At 45.3% G+C, this 10072-nt stretch overlaps 1 pseudogene; it reads right to left on the reverse strand.

Annotated features, from left to right (window-relative positions):
• Positions 1-6486: 6486 nt before the first annotated feature.
• Positions 6487-7378, reverse strand: LOC147988096 (uncharacterized; annotated as a pseudogene).
• Positions 7379-10072: the final 2694 nt, after the last annotated feature.

Genomic DNA, 10072 nt, shown 5'->3' on the forward strand with positions numbered 1-10072 from the left:
ATCGTATCCTCTATACGACTCATGTTCGACCTTTCGGTCTTCCGTGTTCTGAGGCCATGTCTGTACATGCTAGGCTCGTCAAGTCAACCTAAGTGTTTCGCATGTGTCCCGAGGCCATGTCTGTACATGCTAGGCTCGTCAACACCCGTTGTATTCGAACGTTAGAATCTATCACACCCGATCATCACGTGGTGCTTCGAAACAACGAACCTTCGCAACGGTGCACAGTTAGGGGGAACACCTTTCTTGAAATTTTAGTGAGGGATCATCTTATTTAAGCTACCGTCGTTCTAAGCAAATAAGATGTAAAACATGATAAACATCACATGCAATCAAATAGTGACATGATATGGCCAATATAATTTTGCTCCTCTTGATCTCCATCTTCGGGGCTCCATGATCATCGTTGTCACCGGCATGACACCATGATCTCCATCATCATGATCTCCATCATCGTGTCTTCTTGAAGTTGTCTCGTCGTCTATTACTTCTACTACTATGGCTAACGCTTTAGCAATAAAGTAAAGTAATTACATGATGTTTATGTTGACACGCAGGTCATAAATAAATTAAGACAACTCGTATGGCTCCTGCCGGTTGTCATACTCATCAACATGCAAGTCGTGATTCCTATTACAAGAACATGATCAATCTCATACATCACATATATCATTCATCACATCCTTTTGGCCATATCACATCACAAGGTATATGCTACAAAAACAAGTTAGACGTCCTCTAATTGTTGTTGCAAGTTTTTACGTGGCTGCTATAGGTTGCTAGCAAGAACGTTTCTTACCTACGCCAAAACCACAACGTGAATTGCCAATTTCTATTTACCCTTCATAAGGACCCTATTCATCGAATCCGATCCGACTAAAGTGGGAGAGACAGACACCCGCCAGCCACCTTATGCAACTAGTGCATGTCAGTCGGTGTAACCGGTCTCACGTAAGCGTACGTGTAAGGTTGGTCTGGGCCGCTTCATCCCACAATGCCGCCGAATCAAGATAAGACTAGTAACGGCAAGATAATTGACAATGTCGACGCCCACAACTGCTTTGTGTTCTACTCGTGCATAGAAACTACGCATAGACCTAGCTCATGATGCCACTGTTGGGGAACGTAGCAGAAATTCAAAAAATTTCTACGCATCACCAAGATCAATCTATGGAGTAATCTAGCAATGAGGGGAAGGAGAGTGCATCTACATACCCTTGTAGATCGCTAAGCGGAAGCGTTCAAGTGAACGGGGTTGATGGAGTCGTACTCGCCGTGATCCAAATCACCGATGATCCTAGTGCCGAACGGACGGCACCTCCGTGTTCAACACACGTACAGCCCGGTGACGTCTCCTATGCCTTGATCCAGCAAGGGGAGAAGGAGAGGTTGGGGAAGAATCCATCCAGCAGCAGCACGACGGCGTGGTGGTGGTGGAGGAGCGCGGTACTCCAGCAGGGCTTCGCCAAGCACCACGAGAGACGAGGAGGGAGAGGGATATGCCTGCGCCAATAGGGAGAGCAAATCACATGTCTTGGGCAGCCCCAAACCTCAAGTATATATAGGGGAAGGGGAGGGGCTGCGCCCCCACCTAGGGTTCCCTCCCTAGGGGTGGCGGCAGCCCCCAGATCCCATCTGGGAGGCGGCCAAGGGGGAGAGGGGGGCGCACCTAGGGTGGGCCTTAGGGCCCATCTGCACCTAGGGTTTGCCCCCTCTCCTCTTGAAGGTGCCTTGGGCCTTGGTGGGAGGCGCCCCAGCCCACCCAGGGGCTGGTCCCTTCCCACTATTGGCCCATGTAGGCCTCCGGGGCTGGTGGCCCCACTTGATGGACCCCCAGACCCCTCCGGTGGTCCTGGTACACTACCGGTGATGCCCGGAACACTTCCGGTGGCCAAAACCATACTTCCTATATATTAATCTTTACCTCTGGACCATTCCGGAACTCCTCGTGACGTCCGGGATCTCATCCGGGACTCCGAACAACATTCGGTAATCGCGTACATACTTTCCCTATAACCCTAGCGTCATCGAACCTTAAGTGTGTAGACCCTACGGGTTCGGGAGTCATGCAGACATGGCCGAGACAACTCTCCGGTCAATAACCAACAACGGGATCTGGATACCCATGTTGGCTCCCACATGCTCCACGATGATCTCATCGGATGAACCACGATGTCAAGGACTTAATCAATCCCGTATACAATTCCCTTTGTCTAGCGGTACGATACTTGCCCGAGATTCGATCGTCGGTATCCTGATACCTGGTTCAATCTCGTTACCAGCAAGTCTCTTTTACTCGTTCCGTAACACATCATCCCGTGATCAACTCCTTGATCACATTGTGCACATTATGATGATGTCCTACCGAGTGGGCCCAGAGATACCTCTCCGTTTACACGGAGTGACAAATCTCAGTCTCGATTCGTGCCAACCCAACAGACACTTTTGGAGATACCTGTAGTGTACCTTTATAGCCACCCAGTTACGTTGTGACGTTTGGCACACCCAAAAGCACTCCTACGGTATCCGGGAGTTGCACAATCTCATGGTCTAAGGAAATGATACTTGACATTAGAAAAGCTTTAGCATACGAACTACATGATCTTGTGCTAGGCTTAGGATTGGGTCTTGTCCATCACATCATTCTCCTAATGATGTGATCCCGTTATCAACGACATCCAATGTCCATGGTCAGGAAACCGTAACCATCTATTGATCAACGAGCTAGTCAACTAGAGGCTTACTAGGGACATGGTGTTGTCTATGTATCCACACATGTATCTGAGTTTCCTATCAATACAATTCTAGCATGGATAATAAACGATTATCATGAACAAGGAAATATAATAATAACCAATTTATTATTGCCTCTAGGGCATATTTCCAACACGAACGTTGGTTCATGACCTCCCTGTTTCCCTCTTTAACGTAACTTATTTCTGGTCCTTTTATTTTCGTTTTTGGCCCATTGGGCCTTTAGATCAATACCAACATTCCCCCCTTGATCGTTAGGCTCAATAACTTTTGTCCATTCTCCATAGGAATAATATACCAGTGTAAGGTGTTACAATAGCCGATGAAAAGGCATTGAACCTCAATACTCATAGCACACATCCTATTTCGAAATGGAAAAACATTTTACTCATTGGGAGTGGTTTATATTAGTGGTCCCATAATTCCAGAATCAAGAGGCTTCCAATAATCCCATGCCGACTACATGCTCAAGAAATATATTGGGTGGTAAGCCTTTAGTAAGTGGATCTGCAAGCATACGTGTCGTACTGATATGCTTAATATTAATAGTTTGATCATGGATTCTATGTTGAACAACACGGTACTTTAGGTCAATGTGTCTGGCAGCGGCACTTGACTTGTTGTTATTCACATAGAAGACTGCAGGTTCATTATCGCAGTACAATGTCAGTGGTTTGGAAATGTTGTCAACCACTTTAAGTCTGGGAAGGAAATTCTTTAGGAAACAGCCTGCCCGGTGGCCTCAAAACATGCTAGATATTCTGCCATCATCGTAGATGAGGCAACTATCTTTTGCTTGGAGCTTTTCCACGATATGGCTCCTCCAGCGAGTGTGAATATATAACCTGACGTGGATTTCATACTATCCACACACCCGACAAGATCAGAGTCTGAATAACCAATAACTTCCAGGTTATGACGTACCTTTCATACTATCCACACACCCGGCAAGATCAGACTTTCTTTGCGGCCTTCCAGTGGTCCGGTCCTGGATTAGATTGAAATCTGCCAAGCATCCCGGTTACAAAAGCTAAGTCAGGGCGTGTACATACTTGAGCATACATGATGCTTCCGACAGCTGAACCATAAGGAACCGACTTCATCTGATCAGTTTCATTTTGGTTGCTCGGACATTGGAATGTCCCAAACTTATCGCCCTTAACTATGGGGGCAGGTGAGGAAGAGCACTTATGCATATTGAATTTCTTTAGTACTCTCTCAAAGTATGCCTTTTGCGATAGTCCTAATGTTCCTTTGGACCTATCTCAATGAATCTCGATGCCAAGTCCATACAAGGATTCACCGAGATCCTTCATGTCAAATTTTGAGGACAGAAATCTCTTGGTCTCATGCAGCATATCTTTATCGCTGCAAGCCAATAGAATATCATCCACATATAGAACTAAAAATGTGAACCTAGTGCCTTTAAATTTAACACATATGCAGTTGTCCACTTCATTCTCTTTAAAACAAAAGTTCTAATAATCTCGTCGAACTTTAGGTACCACTGCCTTGAAGCTTTCCTCAAGCCATATATGGATTTCTTTAAACAACATGCCATGTGTTCTTTTCCTTCCATGACAAAACCTTCAGGTTGAATCATGTAAACTTATTCTTTTAAGTCACAATTCAAAAATGATGTCTTTACATCCATTTGATGCAGCTCCAAATCATAATGAGCTACAAGTGCCATGACAATTCTGAAAGAATCTTTGGATGACACAGGCGAGAAGGTCTCCTTATAATTGATTCCTTCTCTCTGTGTAAAACCCTTTGCTACAAGTCTCGCTTTGAACCTTTCGACGTTCCCTTTGGAGTCATATTTGGTTTTGTAGACCCACTAGCAGCCTACCCTTTTGGCTCCATCAGGAACTTCTACTAAGTCCCAAACATCATTCGAGCTCATAGATTTCAATTCGTCTTCCATGGCCACCAACCATTTGGACAAGTCTTCACTTTTAGTGGCTTCTTTGTATGAGGTCGAATCTTGTGCCTTCCCTATGTCATTTTCATCCTCACACATGAAAGTGGCATAATCGCTAGAGATGGCCTTTTTCTTTCCCCGTTTTGATCTTCTCGTAGGCTCATTAGTATGTGCATTTTCTCTTGCCTGAGAAGGTTGAGGATTAACATTGGGTTGAGGCTCATTATTTGGCTGAGGATCCTCATCATGATGAGAATCTTCATTATGCTGAGGCTCCTCGTCGGATTGAGGATCCACTTCAGGTTCGGGGTCACCAGTAGGTGTCTCGCGCATATTAGGCATAGGGATAAAGTTCTGTTGGATAGTCGGGGTTTGAACATACACCCGCTTCTCCTCAAGATCAATCGCCCTAACCTCAGCGATTTCATTATCCTCAAAAAACACCACTTGCCTGGTTTCCACAAACTTGGTGGTATGACCTGGGCAATAAAAGCGATATCCTTTTCCTCTATGAGGGTACCCAATGAAAAAACAACTGACTGTGTTTGGGTCCAACTTCTTAATATGTGGATTGAATACTTTAGCTTCAGCTGGGCAGCCCCACACACGCAAGTAATTCAAGCTCGGTTTCTTTCCCGCCCACATCTCATAAGGTGTGCTCGGTGCTGACTTAGTTGGAGCAAGATTCAGGATGTGTGCAGCTGTTTTCAGTGCCTCCATCCAAAGGCTTACTGGTAAGTTTGCATGACTAAGCATGCTACGTACCATATCCATAAGAGTGCGGTTGCGACGCTCAGCGACGCCATTTTGTTGAGGTTCACCAGGCATTGAATATTGGGCAACAATTCCATTTTCAGCAAGATATTTCGCGAATGGTCCTGGAATTTGCCCATAAGGAGCATGCCTCCCATAATATTCTCCCCCGCGATCAGACCGTACTATTTTGATCTTTAGGTTGAGTTGATTTTCAACCTCGGCTTTATAAATCTTAAATTTGTCCAAAGCTTTAGATCGATCACGTATGGGGTAAATGTAGCCATAGCGAGAGAAATCATCTGTGAAGGTAATGAAGGAACCAAAACCATCCATAGACTTTACGTTAAAAGGTCCGCATATGTCAGTATGTATAAGTTCAAGGACCGATGTGGCTCTTAATGCTCCTTTCTTAATTGTTTTCACATATTTTCCCTTAATATAGTCAATACAATTGCTCGCATCAGAGAAATCTAGCAGATGAAGTATTTCTTCTTTAATCAATCGTTCCATTCTCCCCCTCGAAATGTGGCCCAAGCGACGATGCCACGATTTCGAAGAAGGATTGATACTTCTCCCATTCTTTTTATGATTGCGTTCATTCATATTCATCTCGCAGAGATTCACACACATAGGATAACCGGAAAGATTTAACATATAAAGTTTGCCTCGTCGGACGGCGAGACCAACATCCTAATTACAATACTTTAAAAAACATTGTTTCTCCCCGAAGGTACAATGAAATACAAAATCATCTAAACATGAAACTGAAATCAAATTCCTACTCAAAGTAGGCACATAAAGAACGTCCTTGAGCTGAAGTAGGAAGCCAGTGTGCAACTTCAAGGTGAGGGAGCCCACGGCTTCAACTTCAGCCTCTTTCCCATTCGCGACATTAAGTCTTCTTGTACCCCTTAGGGTGTGGCTTATATGGAATCCCTGCAAAGAATTCACGACATGAACAGTCGCACCTGAGTCAATCCACCATGTAGATTCAGAAAAATCAACATATAGAGATTCATCTACAAGAGTGATCTCATCCTTACCCTTTTTATTCAGCCACTTAAGAAAACCTGGACAGTCCGCCTTGACATGATTTGGCTGCTTGCAAAAATTGCAAAGTCTTTCTCCAGCGGCATTTGTAAGATTAGCTGAAGTAGTCATTGGAGGAGCGGAACGTGAACAACTTGCCTCGTTGCATTGCTTAGGCTTTTGAGGATTCTTTTTGAAAAACTGCTTTTTGTTGGGCACATTATTGTTATGAGCATGGTTCTCATGCTTCCTTTTCCCATAATTAACATGAAAAGCTTGATCTTTTTGTTCACTCTTAATTCTCTCCTCCTCCTGAACGCAATGTGCAATGCAATGTGCAATGAGTTCAGGTAGTTTCCATTTGATTTCAAGAGAATTGTAGTTTATCTTGAATGGATTAAACTGTGAGGGTAGTGACCTAAAAACTAGGAGCACAAGAAGCTCTTCGCTCAAGTCACACTTCATGGTTTTAAGCTTTGTCGCGGCATTGCTCATGCTCAAAATATGCTCCCTCACATTTCCATTTCCTTCATAGTTTGCAAGCAGCTTGTGCAAAAGCTCATCTGCATACACTTTCTCTGAGCCTTTAAATTGTTCTTCCACCGATTTCAAATATTCGGCAGCACTTTCATTAGCGGGGATAGCCCCTTTAATCTCAGTGGAGATGGAGAAGTTCATAATTAGGAGTGCCATTCTGTTGGACCTCTCCCACTTCTCAACTTTAGTGTCGTAGGCTTTCTTAAGCTCAGCATACCCAGTGGCATCCTTTTTAGGCTTCACTGGTTTACTTTCCATAAGTGTGAGGTCAACCTCATGCCATCCCAAGTGCAAAAGCAACGAGTCCTTCCAAGTTTGGAAGTTGTTTCCCGTGAGTGGTTCGATATTCTCGAGACCACGAGGACCGGAAGCTGTCATGATTTCAAAATATCATAAGCAAAGGAAAAAAGAACATCCTAATTAAATTAAATTGCACAAAAATTAACCTACGTTGGTTTGATCAATTTTCATGCAAAAAGTAACTCCAAATTATATCACCATTGGGTAGAAAATAATAAGGAATTAACGGAGTGATTCAAAAATGTAAAACAACGTTGGTCTGTATTACAAAAATGATCACATTAAATCTCATGTGTAATATCAATTTTCCAACATTACTAATTCACCATTTATTGATATTACCATCAGATGAACATAAATATGGCATAAAATGACACAAACATTAATTCATAAAAGTTTTCTAAATAAAATTTCTCGTTGGTTCCATTTCATTCAGAAAACTAAAACATAATTTTCATAATCATTTTTCTGGCAATTTTCTATTTATAACAGTGCAAGAACATTTTGGGAATAATCATAATACGGAAATACACTGAATAAATAGAAAACACACAGAAACTTTAATTTTAGCCCAAAACCCACGGCAACTCTTTAAATCCTAGCCCAGTAAACAAAAAAAACACGTTTTCTGCAGGCTAAGACAACTTGGGCCGAAGCCCAGCCGCGAAAGCGACCCATATAATGCCCGAAGGCCTACCCTGAGCCACCCGTCGCTCTCGGCCGTCCGATCGGGCCGATGGCCGCGATCGTCCCGCATGGAGCAAAACGAGCTAGGGTCAAACCCTAGCCCTCATTTCCCCATCTCCTCCCGATTTCCTCGCTCACTCCAGACGAGCGGCGACCGCGCGGCGGCTCAAGGCTCGCCGGCCATGGCGGCGCGGTGGCTGCCCTCGCTGGAGCAGCGTGCAACGGACCGAGTCCTGCGCGCACCTCCGACGAGCGTAGCTCCAGCGTCGCGTGCATGGCGACTCGTGCGGCGGACGGGAGGTCATTTCGCCGGCTGCTGCCAGCGGAGGCGTTCGACGGCGACGGCGGCGTGCAAGGCGCGGAGGCCAGGCGACGCGCGCGTGCGTGAGCGCAGCAGCGACGGCTGCTGCTTCATTCCGCTCGCAATCCCGAGGGGCGACGGCGTTCCAGCCATTCCGTGCCCCAACGGCGGTGGTCGTGGGACCCGAAGGCCGGCATGCTCAACAAACATAAGATCCAGCCCCTCCTTTGTTTAATTTCTTTCGATTTGAGGCATGATTTTGACTTTATAGGGTTCCAAAATTGGGGAATTTCTAGAGTTAGGGTTCGGCTGACTTTAACTTCGCCGGTTCAATCTAATTGCTAACAGGGACTAAAAGCAGTGTTAATTCACATATCTTGATGCGGAAGCATGGTATTGTTAGACTAACCGAATGGATTAATCATCATTATTGAATCATTAACACTAATCCCATAGCAAATTAGATCTAAACCGAAACCACATAACCCTAGAGATTAAACATTGACTTCAACAAAGGGCAATCTAGCCTTAATCATGAACCATTATCCTTAATATTAATCATCAGTACGTAATCAGGATCATCAAACTTAAACAGATCATCTTAGGGATCTAATCTAGGCTTAACCATGCTCAAGATACCATTGTAAGACAATTAATCTCGTAGGATCTACTTAACAGATCGTAAGCCAGACACTAGATCACCTAATTGCATCAATCAGGGAGATAGATTAGGCTCTTACCACCAATGGAAGCAGCCATTGGTGTCGACGAGGCGAAGTCCCGTGCCTGCTCGATGCCGGCTTGATGCAGATGCTCGTTGCAGGTAGCGGCGTCCCTCCGGGCGCCACCGGCACTGCCCTAGAACAGGGGCAGAGTTTGGAGATGATCTTCTCGTCGTGCAGCGCTCCCCCAGATCGGTTAGGGTTTTGGGATGTGGGGAGTAGGAGTGAACCGTACGAGAACTAGTCTAACGTAGGTGCCGGCTACTCCCCCATCTTTTATGTGCGCTGGAGACAGGGGACCAAAACCATTTGTTGGTTAGAGTGCCCCGGATCAGGGCGTGTAAGTTGGGATCGAGGGGTACGAACGTTGGTTCGTGACCTCCCTGTTTCCCTCTTTAACGTAACTTATTTCTGTGTTTTTGGCCCATTGGGCCTTTAGATCAATACCAACACTATGTTGGTGCTGACAACAATTTATATGTTGTGAATCATTCTACCTGAGCACTGTGAGGGCCAATTTAGAATTTTTTTATGTCCGATGGTCTTTCTTTCTTTTGGTGATTGACTATTATTCAGATCGTTATATGTCAGCGTTCTTTTGGCTAGGCTGTGCAAATATCTTTTGGCAAGGGAGCTCCAGATCGGTCCACTCGTCCACCGTTAGATGAAACTGTTGTGCACCGCACTGTTGGATCGCTGCTGCTAAGCATCGTTGGGTCGCCCCCCTTCCTCCCCGTTTCGGTAACACAGGAACAGAAACTCCATTACCTCCTAAGAGCAAATACAGCAGGACCCCCGGCCCATATTCGGCTCAAGCGTGCGGACAGACCGGCACTCTCCATATCCATTCCAAATCTGGGGCGGCCTTCCCATATCTGGCCGGACGTCCGGATTGACCGGCATTTTCCATATGCAGCCTAAATCTAGGGCGAATACGGGGACGCCCGGACGTGCCTGCCACGTTTGATCCGGCCCATCCGACCCCACATAAAATGAATCCTATCAGCGCTTCGACCGAAACCTAGCCACATTTCACTCTACTCTCTCCCCCTTCCACACTAC

This window comes from Triticum urartu, chromosome 2A (assembly GCF_056163025.1).
Source record: "Triticum urartu cultivar PI428250 chromosome 2A, HENAU_Tu73, whole genome shotgun sequence".
NCBI lineage: Eukaryota > Viridiplantae > Streptophyta > Magnoliopsida > Poales > Poaceae > Triticum > Triticum urartu.